Source organism: Sturnira hondurensis, unplaced genomic scaffold, assembly GCF_014824575.4.
Source record: "Sturnira hondurensis isolate 20B ecotype Veracruz unplaced genomic scaffold, ASM1482457v3 Scaffold0014099, whole genome shotgun sequence".
Classification (NCBI taxonomy): Eukaryota; Metazoa; Chordata; class Mammalia; order Chiroptera; family Phyllostomidae; genus Sturnira; species Sturnira hondurensis.
In genome coordinates, this window is record NW_028086730.1 from 1844161 (window position 1) to 1852816 (window position 8656).

Sequence of the window (8656 nt, forward strand, 5' to 3'; positions counted from 1 at the left end):
CCGTTCTGCTCCTCCCCCTCCCCCACCTCCTGGGGCCGAGCCGCACGGACACACAGCCCTGCCCCACATTTTGGAGGGAGTGACCCAACAGTCCACCCCTGTTTCAGGTCCAGAAAGGTGAGGTGGCGTTGCTGCTGGCTCCGCACACAGCCTGGCACCTCCCACGCCCTCTGCCCCCGCTGCAGCCCCTGCGTTTGCGCGGTAACATTGGAGACACGTCCGGGAGTCCCAGCAGATGGACTGAGTTGGGAGGGGAGCTGGGTTGGTTCCAACGGGGCAGTCCAAACCCCGACATTCAGCACTTGCTCATTGGAAGGCTGCTCCTCTCCCTCCCTGTCACCCCAGATGTCACTCCCAACAGAGGGGACAAGGACTCCTGCCAGAGTCTTTATTTAGAGTGCAGAACCTCAGATCAGAGCTGCAGCTTAATACGCAAGGCCCTAGGGGAGACTATCGTCAAAGCAGCACGTGTGTCAGTGTCCAGCACCCGCATCCCTCCACCCGGGGACCCTCATTGTGTAGAGGGACAGCACCCAAGGATGGAGGGGTAGGCGCAGGACCACCCCGGGGGGACGGGAACCGCAGCATCAGGACGCAGTGAGTGACAGGTGGTTCCTGGGCAGGGAGGGGGAGGAGCAGACCCCTGTGAGCAGAGTCGGGTCACCTCCCGGGGCCTGACTCATCCCTCCTGGTCCCTCAGACTGAACTGTTGACGCTGTGCCAGAACCGTCCCTTCTCAGAACTGACTCCTCCCGCAGAGTGGTTTGAAAGACCCCCCGAAGTTCTCCCCACGCCTGCGGCCCCCGGTCCTCCCTACTAAGTAATCGGCGAGAGGGTTGGCGTGACTGTTCGCGCAGGAGAGCAGGGTCACCAGCTCACTCAACAGTGCTCGTCAGAGTAACGAAGGACGTGCGCTGTGATGGGAACGGGGAGGGCGGACGGAGAAACAGGACCGTCCGCAGCACGGTGACGTACAGCTTGGGGGGAGGGCGATGCTGGGTGCTGCACCTGACCTGGAGCCCCACAGCCAGGATGCACATTTCCGTTACAGGAAGAAGAACAGAAAAAAACCCAGCAAATATTTCCACGGACTCATAACGAGGGGTCAATAAACGCATCGACCCAGCAGACGAGGAAATGGGGCGCATTCACCGAGGCGGAGAGGACCCAGATCAGGGGGCATGCCATGGCGGGTGCGTGCCAGGGCACGTGCAGTCTGCACCAGATGGGGCACAGGACAGACAGGCAGCGGGTGACGATGGCGGCCAGCACACACAGCCCCACCGTGTAGGAAATGTATAAGCACGTACCTCACAGCAAACTCGACGCCGTGAGAGGCGTCTAATATTGTTTTCATGAACCACACTGTCAGGAAGGAAAGGTGGAGGGGGTCGGCCAGCAACAAATGGAAGATGAAGACGGTGAAGTCCCCCCACTTTGGCGAGAGCCCAAGGAGGCCCAGAGCGAGGCCATTGCTCACCAGCCCCCCCACCCCGAGGCAGATGAGGACGCCAAGGGGACAGATGACCTTCAGAGTCTGGGTTATCTCCAGAGAGGAAGTGTGGTTGGAGGAGAAAGACTTGAAGGAGTCGTTCATGGTGCCCACGGTTGCACCCCGAGGACAAGCGCAGAGTGAGGACCTTCTGTGAAAGAGAGATTCCCACCCGCGGGACCGTGAGAAATGGGAGCGCGGTCCCAGCTCGTCCTGCCTCCCTCCCTCCATGCACCGTGTGTGTTCATGGTAGAATTAAGTCGTGAGAACCTTTATGTGACAGGCACGGTGCCAAATGACACGGTGGGAGCAGAGGAGCCCACACGCCCCGTGGTCACGGACCACGGTTTCTCGGGGCCCAGATGGTGGAACAGGCAAACACAGAAATACTCAAGGGGGCCGGGGAGGGGGCCATGGTGAGTGCAGGAACTTCAACGACCCCTGGTCACAACCCCGGGGTGGCCCCCACAGTCGCGGGACAGGGACAGGGATGCTACTGGGTGGGGTCGCACACAGCTGTGGGAGGTTGACTTGGAAACGGGAAGAACAGGGGCTGCGTCTCTGCTGATGAGACCAGGAAGAAAGAAAGCGACGCCCGAGGTGCAGGGGTTTACTGAGACGAGGCGGCGACAGTGACGTCGCACTCGGGCCTGGGCAGAGAGGCCACCCGGCCCCCAGACCCTCCCCTGGGGCCAGGACCGGGTTGTGGTGCACACGCACCTGGGCGGACTTGAGACCATTGAGAACGTGAGGAGGGCACACTGAGTGGGGAGGCCGCCCTCACTCTTGGTGACGAGAACGTAGACTCAGCGGAAGTGTCCCCTGCACTGGAAAGGGGATCGGTCAGCACACATCCCCCAGGTGGCCCCTCGGGGAGACTGAGGGGCCTCGAGGGCGGGTGACATGGGACGTGAGCCCAGGAGGGACTCTGGTGGCAGCGGCGGCTGCACAAGTCTGCTCGCCGGTGGAGCAGAGGGACGCAGCTTCTGGCTCTATCACTGAAATGCCCTTCTCCCTGTGGGTACGCGGTGACTCTCAGTGACACGCAGACGTGGGAGGGTGGGAGGCACCAAACTCACCTGGGCGGTGGTCGTTCTAGTGCCACCAGAGAGACAGAGATGGCCCTGGGACCTTTGGACACTCTCAGGAGAGTGTCACAGAGCAAGCCCTGAGGGGAGCCAACAGCCACGACCCAGTGGACCCTGAGGGAACCTGGGAGGGGGTCGTGCTTGCAGAGGGTCACCCTGTGGTCATGGTCTCTTGGGGATTAAGTCTGAAGCATGTTTTTTAACCTTTTTACAGTGAGGATGATGACAGTGACGATAATGATGGTGGAGACGGTGATGATGGTGGTGGTGATAATGATGGTGATGATGGTGGAGGTGGAGGTGGTGGTGGTGGTGGTGGTGGTGATGGTGGTGGTGGTGGTGGTGGTGGTGGTGATGGTGGTGATGGTGGTGGTGGTGGTGATAATGATGGTGGTGGCGGTGGTGGGGAACCTCCCAGGAAGCCTTTCTAGATGCCCTTTCAACTGGTCTCATTGGACATGTGAACACCGGACACGGGCTGTGTCTGGGTTTCACGTGCATTCATGAGGGGCCCCCACCACCTGCGGCGACCCCCCTCAGAGCCCTCTCTCTGGGTCTGGCTCCCTCTTGCGCCTCCACCCCTCAGAATTCCCCAAACTCAGTAGGAGATGCAGCCTGGTACTTGGGAGGATGCTTGTCACTTCTCATGAACAATTTCCAATGTGTTTCTTCAACACATCTGGTCCCCCGGGATGTGGTTTTCAGAAGTGAAAGTCCACCCCAGCGTCTTGGGGACACTTCGAAACATGGCAGCATCGAGTGCCCGGTCCGAGGTGACAAATTCTCTCTTAGGTTCAGGACAGGTTTTGTCTTACGTTGTGGGGGGGGCCACGTCATGGGGACCCCAGTGTGGAGACGCCCCTTCCCCAAGGCTGCTCATCTTTTCTCGCACACATTTCTGAGCCGTGCCTCCCCACCCCGAGCCCATGGGACGGATCCTGAGGGGCTGGGGCTGCGGATGGAGGCGAAGCCAAATCCCACCGCACCCAGCGCTCTCTCTCTGGATTCCACGTCGCCGAGTCCAAAGGGCGGGCAGGACCCTCGGGACCCAGAGAACGTTGGCTGAGCTCCCAGACGCGCCGTCAGGAGCAAAACCCTGCAGCCGGGCCCAGAAAGGCTGTGCCCTGGAGGAGCGCGTGTGCCCTGGGTGCCTCCCGAAAGCAAACCCTGGAAGGTGGATTTGGGTGGCACCGGTGTGTCTGGCAGGTGGTCCCGGCAGCACAGGGAGCGTCTAGGGAGGGGGGAACAAGTGGGCTGACACCAGGGAGAACGCTGAGCTGGGTGGCTGGGATGCGTCCCACCAAAACCTCTGAGGACCACCAGTGCCTCCCAGCTTTGTCCCCGCCAAGGACTGATGCACAGGCCTGCATGTTCCCTGCCTTCAATGTCCTGTCCCAGGGGGGCGCCCCAGGATGTATTAGCTCTGCTGCCACACCAGGCCACCCACCTGTGCCACGCGGGCTGCAGCTGGCTCCCCACACTGTGGTGTCAGAGCGGCATGGCGCGCCTGGGCTTGGCCCTGAAGCCAAGAAGACAGACGAGGTTCAGCAAAGAGGCGTCAGTACAGTCCGGCCCTGCCCCATTCTGCCCACTTGTACCCTGGAACAACCCACCTGTGACCGAGCCTTCATGGGAGTGGCCAGCTGGACTCTGAAAAAGACTCAGCTCGAGGGGGTGGGGACACCGGTGCCCTGGGCCATCAGCAGCACACACCATCTCCCACTCACTCTGGTCCCTCTCCCTCTGCTGGCCCCCCATCCAGGAGGGGACCCAGACCTGCACCCCAGGGGACTCGGAGCCCTGTGGCCACAGTTGCTACAGATGACCCTTTGTGCCTCCCAGCCTAGCTCCTTGCAAGACCTGGGCACCCAGCCCCACGACCAGCCCCAGCACCTGAGAGCCCAGGCGAGCCCGGTTCAGGCCCTCCACCCTGGGGCGCTTGCAGCTCTGTGTGCCCTGAGAACTCGCGTTCCCCTGGCCATGGGGGGGCGCCCTCAGCCTGCCCGTGAACAAGACCAGCCTGGTCCCTCTCTGTCAGCTGCTCTGGGGGACCCCCTTCAAGCCCTTAGCAGTGACCTGAAGTAGAGGCTTGGGTGACTTGTAGGTCTGAGTCCCCTGTTCCTGAAACTCCCTGGACCCACTGGCCCCGCTCAGGCCACGGCCACAGAAGCCAGATGGTTTCCGTGCTGACCGGCTTAGGACCCGGGACCCGGAGGGCCGGACGATCTCCGCGCAGGACAGGCTCCGCAGCCTCCACCCGGGTGGGGCGTTAGCCCCTAGGCTGCTTTTCCAACATTAATAACTTGCTCCGGAACCTTCGGGCTCAGCCCCAAACGTCCTACCTGACACAGAAGAGGGAGGTCGCTGAGCTCCGAGCAGCGACTCTCCCCCTGGGTGAGGCTCAGCCAGCGGCACCCCACCCTCCCCGTTCACACCCAGCCCCCCCACCCGGGGCGGAGGTTCTGGTCCCCCACACCTTCCCCGGCTTGGGTCTGACACCCTGTTTCCAGGACCCGGTGTGTCGCCGGGCTGGGATCTTCGGTTGCCAGGCTGCGGGGTAGCCGGGCCCCGCCTCACACCTGCTGACTGCTAGGTGCCCGGTTCTGCAGGCGCCTGGCCTGTCCGGCCCCGTGGCCGTCGACTTACGGGCTCTTTACTGGGGTCCGCCTGGCAGTCTTTCCCCACACGTTGTCATTTTTGTGGCCTGCCAACGGTCTCTTCCATCTCACGAGACTACAAGGCGATTCTCCTTTAGGTTTTCTTCCACAAAGTGTTTAAGTTCTGCTTTCCGCGGCTCGGTCAGCGGTGCGGCTGGTGCGTGTGGGGCGGGGCGGGGGGGTGGGGTCGAGGATGGACTTCCCAATGGAGAACCAAGAATTCCGCCGTCATCCTCGGAATGGCCCTTCCTGCGTCCGCCGAGCGGCCCCGCCAGCCCCTGTCTCTGTGTGAGGTCTGCCCTCAGCCATCCTGTCCCAATGGCCCTTGTCCCGCCACAGCCACACTTACGAGTGTGGAGGGTCCAAGGACCCTGCATGGTCCCCAGGGAAGCCTGGCGGGAGGCCAGACATGGACCAGGGCCTACATAATGCCACTGCGGGTGATGGGAGCACACCCAGAAATACCCGCGCCTGTAATGGCACTGCCCAGTCTGTCGGTCCCAGGGGCCCACTGCTGCCGTGGGACAGACACCCAGACACAGGCACAGGCAACTGAGCCACCCTTTCCCGCCCCCAGTTCTGTTATTTGGGGAAACAAAGCCCGGGAGAGACAGACTGTCCCTTGTCCCCCAGGCCCAGGGCTTCCGCCGGGAAGACTCAGGGGCTTTGACACTGAATCCGCCACACTGGGAGGAAGCTCAAGGGGCAAGCGAGGAAAGCGGCCCCAGAAGGGGGCTGGAACCATCCAGAAGCCTCCATACGCACTGGCCTGGAGCTTGGGCTGGGACAGCTGGAGGGCTTGGCTCAGCTGGGACAGTCAGCCATGCAGGTGACCCTGCCGTGACTTGGGCTTGGGCACGGCGAGGACGCCCAGGGCGGCTGCACGTTGCACGCAGCAGACAGCACAGGGCTCCGAGGGCACAGGTCACAGCATGCACGGGGTGACGAGGCCTTTTCCTCCCAGCCTGGCCAGTCCTGAGGCGGGACCGCCATCCTCCACAGGGCAGAGGCGCCCAGATTCAAAGGGAGAGGGGCTCTGCCTCACCTCTTGACGGGACAGGTGGGCCGCACGCTGTCAAACGCCCTGTCTCCACATGGGGTCTTTGTCCCGATGAGTAGGGGCGCTTCCCGTCACAGAGAAGGGCTTTGCTATCGGGAAGGAAGCAACCAGACCGCGGAGCACCCAGAGGGGCCTTGCATGGGAGCACGCCTCCCCCTGTAGCGTCAGGGGACAAATCCTTCCGTTCCCTTGGACGGGAATGCCGCAGGACACAGGAAAACATTACCCACTGTGTGTGGTCCATGTCCCTCCACCCCCTACGGAAACAGAGCCCATGGATCGGCCTTTCTCAGAAAAACTCTTCTTTTTCTCTAAATCAGGTCTAACCCGGACAGCTCCTATGTCTCCCCATTTCGTGACCACGAAAGGGGAAGCAGCCGGCCTCCTGTCCCTTCCCACGGAGTCACAGCACAGCACCGCCAGGCCGAGCCGGGAGGGAGGGGGGGGCAGGAGCGGGAGGCAGAGGAGCCAGGCACGCAGGGGAAGGGCAGCGGCGGGAGGGAGGGCGGCCCCCAGAGGAGCGCCGCCAGAAACCCCAGCTCGCCAGGGCAGGGACAGAGCCTCGTGCAGATCCATGGGCTGGGACACACCGGGGAGGGGCGCTGCTGGTGCTGGGACTCAGGGGTGGTGCAGGGGCCAAGGAACCCAGAACGCATGGCGGCCCCACCCACGAGTCCGCAGCTCAGTTGAAAACCGTGGTGCCCGAGCCTCACCTGTCACCCTTGGGACAGGGTGTGGGGAGAACCCAGTGGGGACCAGCGTTGCTGGGGTCACTACAGACGAGGCCTGTAAACACTGGCTATTTGGCCTCGGGCGGGTTATGCTTTATGTAAACGTAGTGTGAGCTAAACATTCTTGCTCCTTGTGAGCTCATTGTAGTTTTCACTTGGCCCAGTGTCCCCGGAGCTCGCCCCTTTGGCCCCACCCACCCCTGCCCAGGACTCCAGTGAAAGGTTCCTCCACAATTGCAATCTGCCTCCCTCCCCGTTCACACTAGGTGGGGCTTTAAAATATGCTTGTTGATTTTTAAAGAGAGAAGAAGAGGGAGAGAGAAGTATCGACTGGTCGCCTCCCGTACAGGCCCCAACCGGGACTCGAACCCCCAGCCTTTTCATTCTACAGGCCAACACTCCAGCCAGCGGAGGCACCCTGCCAGGGCAGCGTGGGGACATTTAAAATACTGTTACTCCTTCGATTGAGAAACGCCTCACTGTTCTTTTTATGACGCCATATTTCAAGCACACAGAAAACAGTTTTTACGGTGCCCTCGGATCCATGGAGCCACCGTCCTTTGGAGAAGTCAAATCCTGCATTTTTAAATTAATTCCTGCTTCACACCCTTCTTCCCCCCAAGACGTGCCACCTCGCACGCACATAAGGACCGAGCCCCGCCCCCCATGGTCTCTGGGGACCAGGCGCAGCCCTGGCCCTGCGGACTGCCTCGGGCTGTGGTTTCTTAGAACAAAATGCTGTAAAGCAGAAGAATACACCAGCGAGAGGAAGGGTGAATCATGAGACGCAGTCACCCCATGGGCTTCTAGAGTGAAGGGTGAATCACCATGGTTACGGTGATTCCACTCCATACGCAGGCCCCAGCAAAGAAACCTGGAGGTCTGGCTGGGCAGAGCGAGCGCCCCCATGACCACCGGCAGGCCCACCTAACCACCCAGGAGACAGCCACCCCGGGGTGGGGGAGGGCAGGACGGACCATGGGCCTGTTCTCCTGTGCTCTGGGTTGCCTGGCACCGCCGTCCGGCTGGGCGGCCCTTCTGGACACAAGAGATGAGCTGTGTGGTCGGCGTGGTGGCTGGGGACAGGAGGTCAAGCGGGGGGACAGACTGCACTGGCTGGAAGATGACTTCCACAGCAGTCAGAGCAGAAATGAGCATCCCCGCCTCAGTGTCACAGAGGAGAGGGGGGCTGTGCTGAGCTTGGGGTGGTGGCCCAGGGGAGGCGCACGGGGCATCACACCTGCTGCCGCTGTGGTCACCCGCACGCCGTCACCAGGGCACCTGATGGAGACGGACACACGCGCGATCGTGACTGAGCCCACTCCAGCTCAGCGTGTCACAGTTGCCTGGGCAGCCTTTAAAAACCCCCGAGACCCCAGCCCCAGGGGTCATGGTGCCTCGGGTCAGGAGGGTCCCACCCTCCTGGCACCGCCCACCCCCCACAGTGACGCTCGCTGGGGCACAGCCAGGTCGGCAGGTCTGCAGGTCAGCTACAGGGAGCTCTGCAGAGGGGCCTCGAGTGGCCGGGCGGAGGACCAAACTCCCTCCTACACACCCCAGACACTGACCTGGGTGTGCCCCACGCAGGGCAGAGGGGTCCGGGGTGGGGGCCCGGGCAGCCAGCACGG

At 62.2% G+C, this 8656-nt stretch overlaps 1 pseudogene; it reads right to left on the reverse strand.

The window, feature by feature from the left end:
• Positions 1–587: 587 nt before the first annotated feature.
• Positions 588–1597, reverse strand: LOC118998413 (mas-related G-protein coupled receptor member X1-like; annotated as a pseudogene).
• Between the last annotated feature and the right edge of the window lie 7059 nt (positions 1598–8656).